Genomic DNA, 22038 nt, shown 5'->3' with positions numbered 1-22038 from the left:
CGAATACTAATTTCTCTTATACAGATTACTTTACTTTTTTATAAGCCATTAGTCGTTCTTATTTGTAAATGTTTGTAAATGTTTATGTATTTCACTTACAAACATTCTTGGTAACAAATTTCGTTGTTGATTTTTCTTTTAAGTGAGTTATTGCAAAGTTTACCTAAACGTGTTTTACAAAAGGGAAAACAAAATTAAGGTAAATAGTAAAAAAAGTTTGAATTTCATATCTCTTCATAATTAGTTTGTATTTGGGAAGTTATTCAGATTAATCTAACTTGATCCATTTAGTATATTCGTGGCTACACCCTTCCTGTGATATGGGGAGCTATCATATTGTGGTTCATCGAAACTACGAGAGAAGTTAATGTTTATTTCTTTACTACCCACAAGGGGCTAAACACAGAGGGGACAAACAAGGACAGAGAAAGCGATTAAGTCGATTCCATCGACCCCAGTGCGTAACTGGTACTTAATTTATCGACCCCGAAAGAATGAAAGGCAAAGTCAACCTCGGCGGAATTTGAACTCAGAACGTAACGGCAGACGAAATACGGCTACGCATTTCGCCCGGCGTGCTAACGTTTCTGCCAGCTCGCCGCCTAAATTTAATATTGGTGATTGTTGTTGCATGACCCCGGACTTCTCTATTTAGCTGGGCAACCGGTAACATCAGAAGCTCTACCCGCATCATAGATGCACTAATTAAGGACGACATTTTTTCAATAATGAGTTACAGACTAATTATGCTAACAAGAACTCATTTAATTATGTGGTTTATTATTCATCATCGCAATATGCGTGTATCAGAACAGATAATATCTGAATCTAATCACGAGTAAAAATGGCGTTGATCAAAATATACGGGCAATATTGTATTGTTCGTTGAAATGAAAACAGGCTTTATTCTCGCCGGATTAAAGAGACAAATGACAGATGACAGAACCGCTGAATAAACCGTAATGGCATAATTACGGGATTGATCCTCAGAATTCAATTATATCATTAATAAAATAAATTGATAATGTGTTCTCTTTTGTTTTAAATAAGAAACATTATCATAGCTTTATGTTACTGGAAAATATACATCAGAATCATATACGTATATATATATATATATATATATATATATATATATATATATTATATATATATATATAATATATATATATGCATGATAGTAACAATATCTGCTTAACGTTCATATATGTAATCTGTGCTTATTATTCAATGTATTGCTTTAATGAAAGTCATGTTAAGTCACGTGCCTTAATTATTCATTGTTATTCATAACTTAGCGTAATTAGAATCGAGGTAATCCCTGCAAATAATCTCTTGAAGATAATCCCTTGGAAAACGTCCATTACAAAGGGAATCAACGAATTGTATGATGAAAGAGTATAAAGGCATTGTCCCATGCATAAATGAACGAAATCATAGGATTGTGTATGCGAGTGTCTGTGAGAGTGTGTGATTGTGTATCTATATGTGCGTGTGTGTGTGAAGGGAGCTGTTGAATATCTCGATAGGTTAATTCCAGAAGCAAATAATGCAGAAAATTCAAGGAAATGTGTGTGCATACATCTGCCTAATTATCTGTTTATCTGTCTGCGTCTCTCTGACTAGATGCATGCTTGCGAGTGTGTATTGCATGTGTGCGCGCCGCATGCATGCGGTTATATATCATTGACGTGTACTTACAGGGAAACTGAGTCGAAGTTTAAATCTAACAAATTTCCTCTCTGAATTGCATATTTAAATACTATGAAGGAAAAGGTCAATCCTAGGAACTTAATGCTGCTCTCGTTGGAATAAAATGAAGACAATAGGAATTAGATTGGTGAGAAATAGATAATAAGGAATAAGAATAAGTTTATAACGGAATAAGACTTTAAAACATATATATGTAATTGCTAAACCGTGTTCTATAATATCTGTATCAATAATGGAAAACTATGGAACATTGTTAAGTAAACAATCTCACAAGGTGGTGACTTAAAGAAGTAGAAAAGAATGGTTGGATAACGAAATAAGTACAAGAAGGGAAGAGGTTTTTCAATGATGGCAGCGATGGTAGTATGGCAAGGAATGGAATAACAGGGAAGATACGGTTCTGGTGTTGGTGTTGTTGTTGTTGTTGTTGTTGGTGGTGGTGGTTTTGGGGGTGGCGTTGAAGGTGTTTCGATTTATGACATCTGTTCGTGTCGCAGGTCACGCCACACACACGCATTGTTGAATTTGTATTAAGATTCATAAAATCGAAAACTGATCAAACATGTCGCGTCGTTAATGGCAGATTTCTATGCTGAATATACAAATAAATTAAGGTTATGCATTCCAGTCAGAATTCTTGGATGTGCAGATTACCCGTTTAGAAATATAAAACACAAATAAAACACTTCACATTCTTACATTACTTGCTGAAATCAACGAACATCCTTTTCTACGACATTTAGTTAAAATATTATATGGTGTCATGAATTTTAAAGAATTATACAGATTGAATACAGATCAGACAGAACTACGCTGGAATTGGCATAATGTCAGGAAACAGTATCAACTCAATATTTTGAAGTTTTGTGCACATACACTTGGTGATATATTCATAAGAAGGCGGCGAACTGGCAGAAACGTTAGCACGCCGGGCGAAATGCTTAGCGGTATTTACTCTATCTTTACGTCCTCAGTTCAAATTCCGCCGGGGTCGGATTTGCCTTTCATCATTTCGGGGTCGAATAAATAAGTACCAGTTACGCACTTGGGTTGAGCTAATCGATTGCCCCCTCCTCCAAAAATCCGGGCCTTCTGCCTAGAGTAGAAAAGAATATATTCTTCTATACAGAGTCACACACACCCAAGTATATATATATATATATATATATATATATATACGTATATGTATGTGCGTGTCTGTGTGTACGTTTGTGTATGAATGTGTGTGTGTGTGAGAGAGAGAGACAGTGAGAGTGAATGAGAGAGAGAGTCATTACATCTGTGCTCGTCCAGCATCTCTGATTGACAACCGGTGCTGGTTTGTTTATCTTCGTATAGCCTAGCATTTGCATTTCGATATGGCTGAATAAGTACAAGGCATAAAATTGAGTACCAGGGTCGATTCGTTCGACTATATTGCTTCAATGGTGTGTTCCAGTGTGGGCACTGAAACAAGTAAAATAATAAGCGAATAAAAGAATAGTAAAATGATAATTGTAAGTGAATGTCTCCTTGAATGTTTAAGTTTTCTCTCTCTTACGCTGTTTTTCGATATATCAGCAAGTCGAAAAGGAAAGTCATTTGACATGGGCAGTGAAATATTCACTTATTAAACGATTTAATACAATTATCTATATGCGAGGGTCCTTAGCATTATTTCAGAAGAACCCCACACTAACACTGAGAGATAGATAGATAAATGTATAGACGGACAGATAGCGAGGGAGAGGGGAAAAGAAATCAGTAGAAAACGAATGTGAGACAGATACGAGAAAACGCCGACAGAAAAGGAAATGAGAAGAGTTACAAGTTGTTCCGTAGACTAAAACCGAGCTTCATAAGCCGAAGCGATCCATTTATAAAAGAAACAGAAAATTCTAGTTAAAAGAATGTTTCACAACAACCTATCCATTGTCATCTGAAGATTTATTATTATTATATCCCGTCTTACACTTTCTACTTTGAACTCTGAAACATTTGACCTTCTCAGAAATTATATAGTTTTATCGATTAAGTCATAGCGACAAATCGAATTCTAAACGTTTAATATCAAACTACGAGCCATGATGTATAGCCTCTCTAACATCTACTTAATATCTCATTTTTTAAATACGTTTATCTATGAAACACTTGAATAACGAAGTCATTTTTCCTTTATTTCTTTTCGGTTAACTTCACAGCATTCCCCCTCCCACACCCTATTTCACTTCTCGTATTTAATATATTTATATATAATATATATATATATATATATATATATATTTGTGTGTGTGTGTGTGTGTATTTACGTACGTACATACACTTGCACACTCACCCATGTATATATTCCATTCTTTTTCTGTATTTTATCGCTAAGATTTATGTTTACCTATGAAAAATAGACAGAATCAAAAAAAAAAAAAATTGTAGCAACTACCCATAATAAGCGATCGTAACGATAAACCAATATCGAATTAATATATACATGCAGACGCATAAATACACATACCCACATTTTAAAATGTCGATACATATATATGTATAAATCTGCCCATCTATCTATCTATCTATCTATCTATCTATCTATCTATCTATCTATCTATCTATCTATCTATCTATCTATCTATCTATCTATCTGTCTATCTATCTGTCTATCTATCTGTCTATCTATCTGTCTATCTATCTATCTATCTATCTATCTATCTATCTATCTATCTATCTATCTATCTATCTATCTATCTATCTATCTGTCTATCTATCTATCTATCTATCTATCTATCTATCTATCTATCTATCTATCTATCTGTCTGCCGAGGATGGGCGGTAGTGGCACCGCGGTACTTTTTCACAAGAGCCTGGATCTCGAAGTCAAGACGATATTCGTAGACCCGGAGGGTAGACTGATCGTTCTGGATGTTGACGGCAGCAATGGGTGCGCTTTTCGACTCGTATCAGTCTACGCACCGCCCTTAACAGGTCGGGCGGATTTCTTTCGACGTCTAGAAGTATTCTTGGGAACGTCTCGTCCTTTACTCTTAGTGGGGGATTGGAATGCTACCTTGGACACGCATGTAGACTACGTGGGTAGAGACAGAAACAGAAGGGGATGCAAATGCCTCAGAGACCTGCTCAGACGATTCCAACTGTCTGACAGGTACCGACTCGACCACCCAAATGCACCAACGTGGACATGGAGCAACCACAGTGGGTCGTCGAGATCGTATCTAGATGGGATACTGTGTAGGACAGTAGACAAGGATAACTTAGGATGTCCACAATTCCACACAGTCAGCTACACGGATCACAAATTGGTGACGTGTACGCTAGACTTAGATAAGGCACATAGACAGGGTCCTGGGTACTGGAAACTGAACGCATCATTCCCGTCCAGACAAGTTTTCAGAGACCGGATTAGCACACTAGTAAAGAGGGCTTTGACGGGAGCCATCATCAACAACAAATGGTGGTTTGCCCTCAAGAGAGCAGTAAAAGCAGAAGCGATTAGGTACAGCAAAGCACTAGCCATAGATAGAAATAGAGTAGAGGGTGAGCTAGTTAAGAAGCTAGAAGAGGCAATTAGAAGCGGCATCGGCGCTTCTATACGTATTGACTCTTGAGCCACTACTGCGGAAGCTGGCGACTCTGAGGGGCATCCCGCGAGAATTAGGATGCGGGACGAGCGTGTCTGCATACGCGGACGACGTCACCGTCATAGTGTCAAGCCACGAGCACATCGAGCGGGTCGGCGAGACACTGAAAGACTACGAAGGGTGAGCTAGTTAAGAAGCTAGAAGAGGCAATTAGAAGCGGCATCGCATCCGACGTTTTGGCGGCGAGGTTGGCCCTCGACCAACACTTCAACGCCAAACACGAAGGATGTACTGTCAGAGCCAGGATGCGTGCTCTAAGGAACGAAGGTGTTGGAGCCGCGAGAGAGGCCCGGGTGGCAGAGGCGCAACAGGGCAACAAAGCCACCATTCGGTCACTGGTAGATGAACAGGGGCGCGAATTGCTCGAGCCAAATAAAATGTGTGAGGCTTTTCAGCAGCATTTTGCCCGACTGTTCGGGACGAGTGGAGGGCAAGAACGTAGGGTAGACTTCAGTGCCTACCTACATAGCCTGCCACGACTCTCGACAAGAAAGGCAGGGTGCTGCGAAGGTGCCATCACGGCGGCGGAAGTGCGGGAAGCGATGGCAGAATGCTCGAGGGACAAATCACCGGGTTTGGATGGTCTACCCTACGAATTTTACTATTGTATGCCAGACTTGTTTGGAGACGTCTTGGCAGCGGTATACTGCAACTGGCAGCAAAACGGGAGCATACCCGGTTTTGTGAGTCGAGGAGCTGTAACTCTGCTGAAGAAAGATCCAAACAAGGGAAACATTATAGATAACTTTAGGCCAATCACTCTGCTCAATGCAGACCTGAAAATTTTGACAAAGGCGTTAGCCAAGAGGTTGGCGCTTGTCATCGAGAAACTGGTCGACAACGCACAAACGTGCGCCGTGCCGGGCCGGAGCATCCATGACAACCTCCATCTGATGCGCTACATCATAGACAGGGTAGTTAACGAACCTGGCATGGGAGGGGCCCTGATCAACTTGGATCAATCGAAAGCCTTTGATAGGGTAGACCATCGATACTTGGAGGCAGTCCTGAGACCGGCTGGTTTCGGGCCCGTCTTCCGCGGCTGGATAGCTGCCTTGTACAGAGGCATCCGTTCGGTAATTCGCGTAAATGGACATCTATCGAGACCTTCGACATTGCACGTTCGGTCCGTCAGGGATGCCCCTCTCCTGCGCTTCTATACGTATTGACTCTTGAGCCACTACTGCGGAAGCTGGCGACTCTGAGGGGATCCCGCGAGAATTAGGATGCGGGACGAGTGTGTCTGCATACGTCTATCTACTATCTATCTATCTATCTATCTATCTATCTATCTATCTATCTATCTATCTATCTATCTATCTATCTATCTATCTATCTATCTATCTGTCTATCTATCTATCTATCTATCATTCTATAGATCTATCTATCTATCTATCTGTCTATCTATCTATCTATCTATCTATCTATCTATCTATCTATCTATCTATCTATCTATCTTCTATCTGACGGACGGACGGACGCTAGTCAAATGGGCTCCACGTAAAATGGTCATTTTGTACGTTGAAAATTACTTATTGTGAAATATTTTGGGTTTTTAAAAGTTGTGACAACATCCACTGTAAAACCTTTGATAATATCTCCACAAAATTTTTGCCCCTTGTGGGCAAAATTTAAAAGAAAAGATTCTCTAGCCTTCGTGGTTTCATTTAGCCATTTTATTTCCAAAATGGCCACTGGTCACCACGAGGCTGAGATGCAAGTCAACCGTGACGCAGAGGCAGAAAACAGGATGCTCTGTTACCTTACGCTGAACCTGACACTCCGCCACCATCAACAACATCGACAACAGCAACAAATACAAAACAAGGTCGCAAGGCCAAGCACCGTCAACACCACCATCAGTGAGTCCACCACCACACCAACACCGACAACAACACCATGGCAGAATCTGCTACTAAAACTGCTATCCCCTACTAAAGACGTCGCCACCAATAACAATACCAACATCACCATCACCGCCACCAAAGACCGTGCCGTCAATGCTACTAATACTTACTAACACCACCGCCGTCACCAAGAACGACAATAACAACACAAAACAACAACAACAACAACGACGACGACGACGACAACAACAATTCCCTTCAACCACTGCTCACCTCCATCACCAAACAAGTGAAAAAATAACGACGACAAGCAAACGAAATGCCGAAATTTGCGCTAATGCAGGACTAAATTACGCAGGAATTTTCCACCCCTTGCTAGTTTGCATAATCAGCAACCACAAACCTACAACCACACCCCTGCCATCAACATCACAGTAACACAATAACAAACAACAACAAACTTCGCCGAGGCGATAAAAGAAAAGGTAACAAAAGTTTCGTTTACTACAACACAACAGATTAAAGATTGCAGAAACCTTATTACAAATCAAAACGGAAAAATACTCTTACACATACCTCAGCACATACTGAATGAGGAGAAAAAAAAGACAATTGTATATAAAATCACAAATAAAAAAACAAAAAGTCCAGAAAAGGCAAGCACAGACAAAGTCGAAAAGTGCTTACGCCCCATCTGGGGATACAAGGATTGTGTGACTTGGGCGAACAAGTTTCGCACACGTACAGGTGGTTTTTCAGAATGAAGAGTTGGCGAAGAAATTCTCAACGATAACCCTTCATTCTGAATGAACTAACGTTGACAACCGAGTTACCTCGGCCAGAAGGTGACGAAAGTCATTATCAGTGGTGTCCCCCAAGTGACTACAACACTGTGGATCCATCCGCCGTAAATCCGAAATGGAGGACATAAACATCCTAGATATCGGTGTTTCGGAAAACAAGGACTGGCTGGGAAAGAGAATAGAGTTCCTCTTCCACATAAGTCAAGAGGACATAAATAAAATCCCCACCCACGTACATCTTGAGGATGGCCGCAAAGTTATATAGTAGTAGTCGAGGGCAGAGGCCACGATGCTATACATGTGGCAGTGAGGCACACCTCAAAAAGGAGTGCAAATCTGCCGCAAAATTACAACAACAACAACAGCCACAGGAAAAATCACAAAAGCCAGATTATTGCCCACACCACAATATGGACAGCTAGTCAGAAGCTGTATGCGGAATGCAGGAAAAACACAAAAAGAACAAACCAACCCAACCAAACAACACCAACACCAGCGCCAAGAACAGAATCATCACCACCACAAACAAATAAACCAATTCCAACACCAAGAATAACAACGAAGAAGACAAGCACCAAGGATGTAGGAGAGACATAACCACAACAAACCCCCCAGCAACACCCTCCCCGCGCACCACAACAATATCTACAACCGCACAAACAAAACACACCCAGGACGCCTTACCCTTGCCCCCGCTGATTCGTCAGACTTTTCATCTAACGATGAAAGTTCGACAGAATGGCAAATAGCACAGGGGTTAAAAGAAAAAAGATCAAGAAAAACCAAACAAGAAATCGCAACCAAAGCAGGGAGATACCTGAACCCTGAAAACTCCATACACAACAAAACAAGCACCAACACCACAAAAACAATGCTATCAGCGATAGACACAAAAACTCCAAACTAATGGAGTACATCACAGGATACACAAACATTTGTGAAGATGACTTTAAAAATAGCAATCATCCACGCACTACACCACCCAAACACATCAAAATACTACCATCACACACAAACACAACACCACAAACTCAAAGCCCTCTTCCCCAAATGCTGTAGGGTGGTTTCCAGAAATTCTGTCCCAAAAACTATAGAAACTCCTCCTCGAAGACATCAAACGAGGAAAGCCAAAACTTTCGACACAAGTAAGTAACTCTCTGTACTTTCATTTGTGTGTTTTAAAGCACACACCCCCAATAGAATCATGGTCAAGATTGGTTGTGTGAATGCGCGTGGCTTGGGTCTCCTTGGAAACAAGGATACCTCCTAAATGACATCAAGTCACATGATTTGGGAATCATAGCCATAAGTGAGACCAGACTCCACGAGCCACGGGCCCTAAAGTCCATGTTTGGCGGACAGTTTAACATTTATTTCGCTCCCTGTCTGCCGAGGATGGGCGGTAGTGGCACCGCGGTACTTTTTCACAAGCCTGGATCTCGAAGTCAAGACGATATTCGTAGACCCGGAGGGTAGACTGATCGTTCTGGATGTTGACGGCAGCAATGGGTGCGCTTTTCGACTCGTATCAGTCTACGCACCGCCCTTAACAGGTCGGGCGGATTTCTTTCGACCTAGAAGTATTCTTGGGAACGTCTCGTCCTTTACTCTTAGTGGGGGATTGGAATGCTACCTTGGACACGCATGTAGACTACGTGGGTAGAGACAGAAACAAAGGGGATGCAAATGCCTCAGAGACCTGCTCAGACGATTCCAACTGTCTGACAGGTACCGACTCGACCACCCAAATGCACCAACGTGGACATGGAGCAACCGCAGTGGGTCGTCGAGATCGTATCTAGATAGGATACTGTGTAGGACAGTAGACAAGGATAACTTAGGATGTCCACAATTCCACACAGTCAGCTACACGGATCACAATTGGTGACGTGTACGCTAGACTTAGATAAGGCACATAGACAGGGTCCTGGGTACGGGAAACTGAACGCATCATTCCCGTCCAGACAAGTTTTCAGAGACCGGATTAGCACACTAGTAAAGAGGGCTTGACGGGAGCCATCATCAACAACAAATGGTGGTTTGCCTCAAGAGAGCAGTAAAAGCAGAGCGATTAGGTACAGCAAAGCACTAGCCATAGATAGAAATAGAGTAGAGGGTGAGCTAGTTGAAGCTAGAAGAGATTAGAAGCGGCATCGCATCCGACGTTTTGGCGGCGAGGTTGGCCCTCGACAACACTTCAACGCCAAACACGAAGGATGTGCTGTCAGAGCTAGGATGCGTGCTCTAAGGAACGAAGGTGTTGGAGCCGCGAGAGAGGCCCGGGTGGCAGAGGCGCAACACAGGGCAACAAAGCCACCATTCGGTCACTGGTAGATGAACAGACCCTTCGACATTGCACGTTCGGTCCGTCAGGGATGCCCCCTCTCGGCGCTTCTATACGTATTGACTCTTGAGCCACTACTATGCGGAAGCCGGCGACTCTGAGGGCATCCCGCGAGAATTAGGATGCGGGACGAGCGTGTCTGCATACGCGGACGACGTCACCGTCATAGTGTCAAGCCACGAGCACATCGAGCGGTCGGCGAGACACTGAAAGACTACGAAGCGGTGTGACAGAGCAAAAATCAACCGGGAAAAGTCAGTGGGCTTGCGGCTCGGCACCTGGAGAAGCAAACCCATGCCGTCCACCAGTACCTCCGTCGTGGGACGCTGGACAGACGGCCCGGTTGAGTTGCTCGGGGTCTGGTTCGGTCCGGACCTCCAAATGGAGAAGAACTGGAACGAGATAACGAGTAGGGTGGTCACTCTCTCCCAGCAATGGGCCGAGAGGAAACTGTCCCTAAAAGGTCGGGCGGAGGTGTGAACGCGTACATCGCGTCCATCATCTACTACCGCCTGACCGTCGTACCTTGTCCCGACCCTACCATCACCAAACTAGAAACGCATCCTCTTCCGCTTCTTGTGGAAAGGATGCGTCCCGATGGTCAGGCGATCCATTTGCTGTCAACACCCGTTAAAAGGAGGGCTGGGCATGCCGTGGTTGATGATGCGCAGACACGCGCTGAGACTGCGACATCTCCGGCTCTATGTAGACGACGGTGAACAGGTGTGGTCGCCGTTTGTGAGGCACGCATTCCCGCAACTCGTCTCCATGACCGAACTACAGTCGTGGATCAAAAGAGGCCGAAGAAGGGCGAATGGCACCGCGAGTGTCCGCGTTGCTCTCAAGCAACTCTGCCGTCCCGGGTCGACCTTGAGTGACTTCAACACACCAAAGCATTCTATAGGGGATTAGTGGAGGGGAGGTACGACGACGAGCTCGGGGCAAACCTGGGCGTCGACGAGGAATACCTGACCCGCCTGTTTCAAAACGACTTTCGGCCCGGGACCTATGGACAACTCCAGAGATCCCTGGCCTGGCGGTGCTACCGAGAAGCGCTACCCGTTCGGGATAAGCTCTATAGGCATGGCTCGAGAAACACGGGGCCGACTGCCCGAGATGCGGGCAGAGCGACGAAACCGCTCTGCACGCAATCGTGCAGTGTCCAGCAATTTCCCACCTGTGGGCTTATGTCGAACGACTGCTGTCACGTGTGGGACGTGTCGGTTTATCAGCCGAGTCTATCGTTAATATCGTCACGCCTCCTTCCTTCAAACGGGAAGGAAGAGCTATTTTTATCATACTTGTGGCTATGGCGAAAGAATGTATCTCTGGTGGACGCGTCTGAAAGGATTAGAGACAAACACTTTCCTCTCTGGTCAATCTCTCATCAACTTCTTCAAGTATCACTTGAAGAAAAAGTGAGAGTAGAGAGGCAAGTTTTGTCTAGTGAATGTTTTAAAAAAAGATGGGTGAATGTAGCAAGGATGGCACGTATGAATGACGAAGCCACCTTGACTATGATTCTATGAACCGTAAAAATTAATACAGAGAGTTGCTTATTTGCAAAAAAAAAAAAAAAAAAAAAAAAGAAATATAACATGTGACTTCATTGACCGAGGTTACCGTGGTCTTTTCCGTAGGCTTTTCTTTCCACGGGTAAACCTCACCTGTCCCCCCCTTTACACTTCATATTGACATTTCTGTGATAACGATCCCTATTGATCAATTTTTTTCCTCTCCCCCTTTTTTTTTAAACCCCCCTTTTTTTTTGTTGTCTTCCTCTCCTTTTACGATCCCTTTTGATCGACCCCCCCTTTTTTATTTTATTTTTATTTTATTTTATTTTTTCTTATTTTTTATTTTATTTTATTTATTTATTTTTTTTTATTTTTTATTTTTTATTTTTTTATTTTTTTATTTTTTTATTTTTTAAACCTTCAAAAGAAAAGCTCTACCTTGTAATTTGTTCTATCTGTGTGCAGCCCTGTGTGGCTAATAAAGAAACATATCTATCTATCTATCTATCTATCTGTCTATCTATATATCTATCTATCTATCTATCTGTCTATCTATCTATCTATCTATCTATCTGTCTATCTATCTATCTATCTATCTATCTATATATCTATCTATCTATCTATCTGTCTATCTATATATCTATCTATCAATCTGTCTATCTATCTATCTATATATCTATCTATCTATCTATCTATCTATCTGTCTGTCTATCTATCTATCTATCTGTCTATCTATCTATCTATCTATCTATCTATCTATCTATCTATCTATCTATCTATCTATCTATCTATCTATCTATCTATCTTGGAGCCGCGAGAGAGGCCCGGGTGGCAGAGGCGCAACAGGGCAACAAAGCCACCATTCGGTCACTGGTAGATGAACAGGGGCGCGAATTGCTCGAGCCAAGTAAAATGTGTGAGGCCTTTCAGCAGCATTTTGCCCGACTGTTCGGAACGAGTGGAGGGCAAGAACGTAGGGTGGACTTCAGTGCCTACCTACATAGCCTACCACGACTCTCGACAAGAAAGGCAGGGTGCTGCGAAGGTGCCATCACGGCGGCGGAAGTGCGGGAAGCGATGGCAGAATGCTCGAGGGACAAATCAACCGGGTTTGGATGGTCTACCCTACGAGCTTTACAATTGTATGCCAGACTGTTTGGAGATCTCTTGGCGGCGGTGTACTGCAACTGGCAGCAAAACGGGAGCATTCTGGTTTTGTGAGCCGAGGAGCCGTAACACTGCTGAAGAAAGATCTAAACAAGGGAAATGTAATAGATAACTTTAGGCCCATCACTCTGCTTAATGCAGACTTGAAAATTTTGGCCAAGGTGCTAGCCAAGAGGTTGGCGCTGTCATCGAGAAACTGGTCGACAAGGCGCAAACATGCGCCGTGCCAGGCCGGACCATCCATGACAACCTCCATCTGATGCGCTACATCATAGACAGGTAGTTAACGAACCTGGCATGGGTGGGGCCCTGATCAACTTGGATCAATCGAAAGCCTTTGATAGGGTAGACCATCGATACTTGGAAGCAGTCCTGAGAGCGGCTGGTTTCGGTCCCGTCTTCCGCGGCTGGATAGCTGCCTTGTACAGAGGCATCCGTTCGGTAATTCGCGTAAATGGACATCTATCGAGACCTTTCGACATTGCACGTTCGGTCCGTCAGGGATGCCCCCTCTCGGCGCTTCTATACGTATTGACTCTTGAGCCACTACTGCGGAAGCTGGCGACTCTAAGGGGCATCCCGCGAGTATTGGGATGCGGGACGAGCGTGTCTGCATACGCGGACGACGTCACCGTCATAGTGTCTAGCCACGAGCACATCGAGCTGGTCGGCGAGACACTGAAAAACTACGAAGCGGTGACAGGAGCGAAAATCAACCGGGAAAAGTCAGGGGCTTGCGACTAGGCACCTGGAGAAGCAAGCCCATGCCGTCCACCAGCGCCTCCGTCGTGGGACGCTGGACCGACGGCCCGGTTGAGTTGCTCGGGGTCTGGTTCGGTCCGGACCTCCAAGTGGAGAAGAACTGGAACGAGATAACGAGTAGGGTGGTCACTCTCGCCCGGCAATGGGCCGAGAGAAACTGTCCCTAAAAGGTCGAGCGGAGGTGGCGAACCGACATCGCGTCCGTCATCTACTACTACTACCGCCTGACCGTCGTACCTTGTCCCGACCCTACCATCACCAAACTACAACGCATCCTCTTTCGCTTCTTGTGGAAAGGATGCGTCCCGATGGTCAGGCGATCCATTTGCTGTCAACACCCGTTAAAAGGAGGGCTGGGCATGCCGTGGTTGATGATGCGCAGACACGCGCTGAGACTGCGACATCTCTGGCTCTATGTAGACGACGGTGAACAGGTGTGGTCGCCGTTTGTGAGGCACGCTTTCCCGCAGCTCGTCTCCATGACCGAACTGCAGTCGTGGATCAAAAGAGGCCGAGGAAGGGCGAATGGCACCGCGAGTGTCGCGTTGCTCTCAAGCAACTCTGCCGTCCTGGGTCGACCTTAAGTGACTTCAACACAACCAAAGCATTCTATAGGGGTTTAGTGGAGGGGAGGTACGACGACGAGCTCGGGGCGAACCTGGACGTCGACGAGGAGTACCTGACCCCCCCTGTTCGGGACGACTTTCGGGCAGGGCCCATGGACAACTTCCAGAGATCCCTGGCCTGGCAGTGCTACCGAGAAGCGCTACCCGTTCGGGATAAGCTCTACAGACACGGCTCGAGAAACACGGGGCCGACCTGCCCGAGATGCGGTCAGAGCGACGAAACCGTTCTGCACGCACTCGTTCAGTGTCCAACAATTTCCGACCTGTGGGCTTATGTCGAACAACTGCTGTCACGTGTGGGACGAGTCGGTTTATCAGCTGAGTCTATCGTCAATATTGTCACGCCTCCTTCCTTCAAACGGGAAGGAAGAGCTATTTCATCATCCTTGTGGCTATGGCGAAAGAATGTATCTGGTGGACGCGTCTGAAAGGATTGGAGACAAACACTTCCTCTCTGGTCAATCTCTCATCAACTTCTTCAAGTACCACTTGAAAAGGAAAGTGAGAGTAGAGAGGCAAGTTTTGTCTAGCGAATGTTTTAAAAAAAGATGGGTGAATGTAGCAAGAATGGCACGTATGAATGACGAAGCCACCTTGAGCATAGTCCTATGAACCCAGAAATCGAAAACAGAGAGTTGCTTATTTGCAAAAAAAAAAAAAAGAAAAAAAAAAAAGAAATATAAAATGTGACTTCATTGACCGAGGTTACCGTGGTCTTTTCCGTAGGCTTTTCTTTCCACGGTAAACCTCACCTGTCCTCCCCTTTACACTTCATATTGACATTTCTGTGATAACGATCCCTATTGATCAATTTTTTTTTCCTCTCCCCCTTTTTTTTTTTTTTTTTTTTTTTTTAACCCCCCCCTTTTTTTGTCCTCTTTTCTCCTTTTACGATCCCTTTTGATCGAAACTCCCCCTTCCCTTTTTTTTTTTTTTTTTTTAAACCTTCAAAAGAAAAGCTCTACCTTGTAATTTGTTCTATCTGTGTGCAGCCCTGTGTGGCTAATAAAGAAACATATCTATCTATCTGTCTATCTATCTATCTATCTATCTATCTATCTATTTATCTATCTATTTTTTTTTTGTCCTCTTTCTCTCCTTTTACGATCCCTTTTGATCGACCCCCCCTTTTTTATTTTATTTTTATTTTATTTTATTTTTTTCTTATTTTTTATTTTTTTTTTATTTTTATTTTTTTATTTTTATTTTTTTTTTAAATTTTTTTTTTTAAACCTTCAAAAGAAAAGCTCTACCTTGTAATTTGTTCTATCTGTGTGCAGACCTGTGTGGCTAATAAAGAAACATATCTATCTATCTATCTATCTATTTATCTATCTATTTATCTATCTCTTTCTCTCTCCCTCTCTATCAATCTATCTACTCTATCTTTTTATCTAATTATCTATCTGTCTTTATATATATATATTTATTTATTTATCTAATTATATATCTATCTTTTATATATATATATATATATATATTTATCTAATTATCTATATATCTTTATATATATATACATATACACATACTATATATATATATATATATATATATATAGATAGATAATAGATAGATAGATAGATAGATAGATAGATAGATAGATAGATAGATAGAGAGATATGTTTCTTTATTAGCCACACAGGGCTGCACACAGATAGAACAAATTACAAGGTAGAGCTTTTCTTTTGAAGGTTTAAAAAAAAAAATAAAGATAAAAAAAAATAAAATAACAAATAAAATAAAAAAAAAATAGAAAAGGGGGGTCGATCAAAAGGGATCGTAAAAGGAGAGAAACAGGACAAAAAAAGGGGGGGTTAAAAAAAAAGGGTGAGAGGAAAAAAAATTGATCAATAGGGATCGTTATCAAAGAAATGTCAATATGAAGTGTAAAGGGGAGGACAGGTGAGGTTTACCCGTGGAAAAAAAAGCCTACGGAAAAGACCACGGTAACCTCGGTCAATGAAGTCACATGTTATATTTCTTTTTTTTTTGCAAATAAGCAACTCTCTGTATTAATTTTACGGTTCATAGAATCATAGTCAAGGTGGCTTCGTCATTCATACATGCCATCCTTGCTACATTCACCCATCATTTTTTAAAACATTCACTAGACAAAACTTGCCTCTCTACTCTCACTTTTTTCTTCAAGTGATACTTGAAGAAGTTGATGAGAGATGGACCAGAGAGGAAAGTGTTTGTCTCTAATCCTTTCAGACGCGTCCACCAGATACATTCTTTCGCCATAGATAGATAGATAGATAGATATATAGATAGATAGATAGATAGATAGATAGATAGATAGATAGATAGATAGATAGATAGATATCTGGCTCTCCCTCTAATATATATATATATATATATATATATATATATATATATATATGTACACACACACACATACATATGTGTATTATGTATATGAAAGTATGTATTTACGTAGGTGGGTAGGTAGATAAGTTAATAGTACATGTGCATGCATGTATGAAAAGGAAAGTGCACTGAAAGCTAAACAAAACGGGATGTGTTATAATAGGACGTGATCTGCATGACGATGACGATGTTTATAAGACGGGGGAAGATTCTCATAAATAAGAAATAAATGTATTCGTTTTAATTGACATAAACATAGATTTAAGCGAACAGGAAGGATTAACGTCTTTATCGGAGACATTCTTAAGTGTCCAATAACTCCTATTACTGGGAGATCCTATTTCGTTTCTCCGATATTGCGTTGCAAAGCTGTACTTATATATGCTCAAAATTAAAAGTCACCTTCAGGCTATGATCTTGCTTTGACCAATAATTTTATGTAGCTTATAGATTAAGATCTTCTGAATCTAAATATTGATTTGAAATTTTGGCAAAAGAAAGCAATTTTGAGGGAGAGGGTAATTCGATTACAGTGTTTAGCTGGTACTTATTTTATCGAAAACGGAAGCATGAAAGGCAAAGTCAACCTCGGTGGAATTAGAACTCAAAACGTAACAACGGAGAAAATGTGGCTCAGCAGTTTTCCCGGCGTCCTAAAGATTCTACAAGCTCACCCCCTTATCTGAATCTAAATATTACTGTATTATCACGCCGGACGAAATGCTTAGCGGTATTTCGTTTGTCTTTACGTTCTGAGTTCAAATTCCGCTGAGGTCGACTTTGCCTTTTATCATTCCGGGGTGGATAAATTAGGTACCAGTTGTGTACTGGTTTCGATCTGATCGACTGGCAGCCGCCACCCAATTTCGAGCATTGTGCCTAGAGAAGAAAAGAATATAATGCAAACCTATATAAGTTAATGTGTGAAAAGCAAAATAGACATTGGAAACGAAGTATTTATAAAACCCGCTTTTGAACGTTCAGTGGAAATGGTGGTCCATCAGAATAATATAGTGTTAGGTAAAAGAAAAACAAAAATAAATGGGATTTAGAACCACCAAATAAATAGTATGACATACATACGAACAACAAATATACACAGACCTATGTATATGAATGCACAAGCGTCAATCTGTGTGTGTGTATATGGGGATAGGGTTCAAAAGAGAAACCGGAAATTTGCCATGTTATTTTATACACTTTTACCGCCTTCAAGGTATTCTCCATTTGAAGCAATGCATCAGTACTGACACGTTGTTCACTGTTCGAAGCAGTGCTGGGATTCTTGCGAAGTGATGCCTTCTAATGCCTCCGTCGTACACACACACACACACACACACACACACATACACATACACACACATGCACTCACACACACAATCATACTCACATAGACACGTATGTATATATACATCTGTATGTATGCATATGTGTGTGTGTTTCAGAGAGAGAGGGGATGTTTGTATATATGTATTTATCCAACCGCATCCTTCAACTTCTGCGCCTGTTCACCTTTTCCACACAGTTATTTGATAGCTCATTATTTTTTGCAGAACAATATCTACAGTGTACAGACTCCTAATATATGCAGCCATTTCTAACAAGCTCATTAAAAATGTGTTGTAAGTTCAGAGGAAATTTTGTAGACCTTTTATTAACGCTATTTCCTTTCCATACTTCAACATATTTTGAATAAAACCCAAATATGTCAGATTTTCGTAGTAAAACCAAGTTGTCATTCAAACTCTTTGCGGACAATTGTTTCCAATTTTGGCGTAAACCATCAATTTCTGGGAGAGAATAATTCGATTACATCGATCTGAGTGCTCAACTGGAACTTATCTTATCGATCCCACAAGGATAAAGGAAAAGTTAAGCTCGGCAGAATTTGAACGACGGAACGTAATTTGAATGACAGAACGTAATGATGGGCGAAATGCCAGTCACCGCCTTCCTTTCACTAACATTATAACATACATGTGAGATTTGCATTCTGCATATTGAAAGCCAAAATGCTGCAATAATTGTCTCGAGAAAGTATCTCAGATAAATATATAATACTAAAATGCAGAGAAGTTTATCGGTAGAAGAATAAAAGCTTGTAGCATCGACGATGAAATTGCTAGACGTAATATACCTTTATACGAAATCCTTTCTTGACGGAGATTTCGCAGTTTTGTGGTTTTCTGCAGTATATCCACGTTAAGTAAGATATACAAATTGCTATCTTGAACTTATAATCTTCCGTCACAATTATTGAATTGTCCCATTATGTTCTGTTGCATTGAAAAACATCTGAGCTAGAACAAAACTAGAAATCTCTGAGATGCTTAATAAATCACATCATTCCGCTAAATCAATCTGAAATAATCTGCTAACCCATCGAAAGTAAATTTTGTTGGGTTGGATATTGCTGCAAATACTTGCGAGACACAGAAAGTGTGCCAAGAACTAACATCAGGTTGTTATATATTGTTGTACATATTTCTTAACTACACACAAGGGGCTAAACAAGGACAGACAAACGGATTAAGTCGATTAGACCGACCCCAGTCCGTAACTGATACTTAATTTCTCGACCCCGAAAAGATGAAAGCAAAGTCGACCTCGGCAGAATTTGAACCCAGAACTTAACGGCAGACGAAATACGGCTGCGTATTTCGCCCGGCGTGCTAACGTTTCTGCCAGCTCGCCGCCCTATATATTATTGTATATGTTGTTTACATATGCTTTAGCTTTTATCACATCGTGATGAGATTCAGCAGATACTCTAAACGAATTTATTGTTTTGCAATTTAGGGTTAATACATGCATTTCTAATTGCGTAGAGATTTTTGTAAATGTAAGCAAATTTAATCAATCCTGACTAACATAGTTTCTCTCACAAAACACTTCTGTCACATATCTTCTAGAATTAAAACTTTTGCAACAAAAATAAATGCAATGCGTTGACGTTTATGATGGATGTTCAATAAAACATAAAATCACATTTACCGACGTAAGCATTTCCCTGATCCACGTGACAGAAATCATACAACTATTAACGTTATCTATCTATCTATCTATCTATCTATCTATCTATCTATCTATCTATCTATCTATCTATCTATCTATCTATCTATTTATATCTATCTATCTATCCGTCTATATATCTATTTATATCTATCTATCTATCTATCTATCTATCTATCTATCTATCTATCTATCTATCTATCTATCTATCTATCTATTTATATCTATCTATCTATCTATCTATCTATCTATCTATTTCTATCTATCTATCTATTTCTATCTATCTATCTATCTATTTCTATCTATCTATCTATCTATCTATCTATCTATCTATCTATCTGTCTACCTATCTATCTATCTATCTATCCATCTATCTATCTATCTATCTATCTATCTATCTATCTGTCTACCTATCTATCTATCTATCTATCCATCTATCTATCTATCTATCTATCTATCTATCTATCTATCCATCTATTTATATCTATCTATCTATTTATATTTATCTATTTATATCTATCTATCTATCTATCTATCTATCTATCTATCTATCTATTTATCTATCTATCTAGCTATCTATCTATCTACCTATTTATCTATCTATCTATCTGTCTATCTATCTATCTATCTATCAATCTATCTACCTATTTATCTCTCTCTCTCACTTTCTCCCTCTCTCTCACTCTCTCTCTCTCTCTCTATATATATATATATATATATCTATATCTATCTGTCTGTCTGTCTATCTGTCTATTGATCTATATACATGCACATAAATACATACATATGTGTGAGAGTGTGTGTTTGTATACGTGTGTTCGTGTGTGTATTACATCAACTCAATATATGGAGAGAAATGTTAAATCTTTTTCTCGCCCACGTTTAACAACATATTGAATTAAAACTTCGCTAAAATTCTATATCAGCGATTAATTTACTAAACTGATCCACATTTTTTTCAAAATGAATAGTGTATTCATCGAACAAATTTTGCAGGAACGTTCACACATAAGACAATACGCGTGCGTGCCCACGCACACATAAACACACACACACTAAAATACATACAGATACATTTATTATGTATACATATTTCAATTGAATATGCATCGTTTTCTGACTTAAGAATATGTTCATGTGCCTTTTAGCACGAGAAAATATACTTTAAGGATTAAAGTTAATTAACTATCGTTCAATAACGAATTATATTCACATGTCACCTGGTGTGTATAGAATTGGAAGCAGGTTTTCAGGCAGTGTTCTGGAAGAACTCTCTCACTTCCTTATCTTACCTGTAGAATTTTGAAACCACTTTTGTCTTACAGAATCAGCTTCAATATTTCTAAAGTTACGAAACTCCGGTGTTCAATGCCAATATGAATATGTTTAGCAATTGTTTTACAGAATATCAGCTGTTACACTTCGAAATGCTTGGTCATGGATTTTGCTTAAGTAAACACACTCGTCTCGTCAGTGCTATTATACACAACTTGTTATAAATCTGAACGTCAGCGGTTGTCATTGCGACAATTACTGTTCGTCACAATGACAATAATGGATAGGACTAGGAAAATAAGCACCCTGTCAAAATACCACACATCATCTGTTATCCCCTATTTGCTTACTCCAAGAATGTGCCTAAATTAGCTGATATTTCCTTCCAACTTTACTTTTGTTACATTTATTCAAACGCCAAAGAATCGCTCTGAGCACATGGTTATGATGCTTCCCCACTACTCCTGCTGATGATCATAGAGGCACATTTTCTCAGCCATTAAGGGACAACCATTCAAACGTTGTAGGTGAAGCAACTGACAAGTAAGTCTGTGACTTTGTGCAGAATATTTGCTATGATGATATTTCCGCTTCAGCAACTCAGTGATGAATCTGTCTGAAATGTAATGGAAAATATCCATGTCACAAAAGCGAAGCCTGAAGGGAACAGTAGTCATTTCCTTTGTGTTGTAGGTGGAGGAAAATCTGAAATAACACTTTCTAACCGAAGGCATAAAAACATATAAAATCTTGTTATACGGTGTAAATGGCTCGTTATGCAAAACCAAACCTAAACGAGAGACCCACCAATCTTCCTGCTATTTATGTTGCATGTTAATAATTTGGCTCAATCTTAATAGCTAAATCAATAGATCCCTCTACATAAATATTTTTTTGTCTTTGTAGGAAATCTATCGCAAATGCATCAATGAGTAATTTGCGTATACTTATCTATTTTCTGGTCATGGGTTTA

The sequence above is a fragment of the Octopus sinensis genome, linkage group LG12 (genome assembly GCF_006345805.1).
Source record: "Octopus sinensis linkage group LG12, ASM634580v1, whole genome shotgun sequence".
NCBI classification, from domain to species: domain Eukaryota; kingdom Metazoa; phylum Mollusca; class Cephalopoda; order Octopoda; family Octopodidae; genus Octopus; species Octopus sinensis.
Note: the sequence above shows the minus strand (reverse complement) of the source record.